The sequence below is a fragment of the Kogia breviceps genome, chromosome 14 (assembly GCF_026419965.1).
Source record: "Kogia breviceps isolate mKogBre1 chromosome 14, mKogBre1 haplotype 1, whole genome shotgun sequence".
Lineage (NCBI taxonomy): Eukaryota > Metazoa > Chordata > Mammalia > Artiodactyla > Physeteridae > Kogia > Kogia breviceps.
This window is the reverse complement of record NC_081323.1, coordinates 15,323,380-15,325,131: the sequence shown is the minus strand read 5'-3', so window position 1 is coordinate 15,325,131 and position 1,752 is coordinate 15,323,380. Positions and strand designations below refer to the sequence as shown.

The following is a 1,752-nucleotide window of genomic DNA, read 5'->3' as shown; positions in this document are numbered from 1 at the left end:
TGTCTAAAACAATGTTCACCAAACAGGTAGTGACGTTGGAGGTGATTTTTGCTGTCCTCTTTGTACTTCTCTAACTTGTTTATGATGTGCATGTACCGAGGTTTTTTTTGGCCTCGCCACTCGGCATGTGGGATCTTCGTTCCCCGACCAGGGATCAAACCCGCACCCAGTGCAGTGGAAGCTCAGAGTCTTAACCACTGGACCGCCAGGGAAGTCCCCTTGCTTGTACAATTTTTACAATAGAAAACTAAACTTTTGGGGTTCTTTGTGCAGCTACAGCAGTGGCTCCGGGAAAGATGGAGGCCGGGGCAGGTTTCCAGTCTGTGGCTCCGAGCGGCAGCGCTGGAGCCTCAGGAGGGGCGGGCGCGGAGGCTGCCCTGGGCCCAGGTGAGCCTCCGGGGCCTCCGGTATGAATGGGTCCGGCGCTGAGTCAAGGGCTGTACTGCTCCCCGATGCCCGGAGCGGCCTACCCGAGACCAGGTATGCTACCAGGCAGCCAAACGACACCTCAGGGACCTTCCATGGGACCCCCTGGCCATGATGGGAGCCTTTCAGTCCGACCTGGCCTGGCCCAGGCAGGGATGGACCAGTCCCGCAGGAGACCCGTTCCTCAGCAGATCCAGCAGGTCCAGGAGAAGGCGGTCCAGAATCGGAACCACAGTGCAAAGAAAAAGAAGATGGCTGACAAAATTCTACCTCAAAGTATTCGTGAACTGGTACCAGAATCCCAGGCCTATATGGATCTCTTCGCTTTTGAAAGGAAACTGGACCAGACTATCGTGAGGAAATGGCTAGATATCCAGGAGGCCTTGAAACATCCCATCAAGTCAGCCTTGTACAAATATGATGCCACCAAACAAAAGAGGAAGTTCTCTTCTTTTTTTAAGTCCTTGGTGCTCGAACCGGACAAGGACCTGTATGGGCCAGGCAACCATCTGATAGAATGGTACAGGACCACCACTACCCAGGAGACAGACGGCTTCGAAGTGAAGTGGCCAGGAGATGTGAATGTACGGTGTACTGTGCTGCTGATGCTGGATTACCAGCCTCCTCAGTTTAAATTAGACCCTCCTCTGGCTCGGCTGCTGGGCAGGCTATATGCCCAGTAGTGGGATTGCTGGGTCGTATGGTAGTCCTATTTGTAGTTTTTTAAGGAACCTCCATACTGTTCTCCATAGTGGCTGTATCAATTTACATTCCCACCAGCAGTGCAAGAGGGTTCCCTTTTCTCCACACCCTCTCCAGCATTTATTGTTTCTAGATTTTTGGATGATGGCCATTCTGACCGCTGTGAGATGATGATATCTCATTGTAGTTTTGATTTGCATATGAAACTTAAAAGCTTTTGCACAGCAAAGGATACCGTAAACAAGACCAAAAGACAACCCTCAGAATGGGAGAAAATAGCTGCAAATGAAGCAACTGACAAAGGATTAATCTCCAAAATTTATAAGCAACTCATGCAGCTCAATAACAAAAAAAACAAACAACCCAATCCAAAAATGGGCAGAAGACCTACATAAACATTTCTCCAAAGAAGTTATACAGATTGCCAACAAACACATGAAAGAATGCTCAACATCATTAATCATTACAGAAATGCAAATCAAAACCTCCTCAGGCTCCTGCGAGCACATCCTCCAGCCCCGTATCCCTGCCTGTTCCACACGGGGACAGCAGAACTTTCTCCCCGTCTTCCCCTTCATGTCATTATCCCACTCCTCCCTTGAAAGGTTCTCCCCACAGTGACAC

The 1,752-nt window shown here is 49.8% G+C and overlaps 1 pseudogene; it reads left to right on the top strand.

Moving 5' to 3' along the window:
• Positions 1-296: 296 nt before the first annotated feature.
• Positions 297-1,109, top strand: LOC131741047 (SWI/SNF-related matrix-associated actin-dependent regulator of chromatin subfamily D member 1 pseudogene; annotated as a pseudogene).
• The last annotated feature ends 643 nt before the right edge of the window (positions 1,110-1,752 follow it).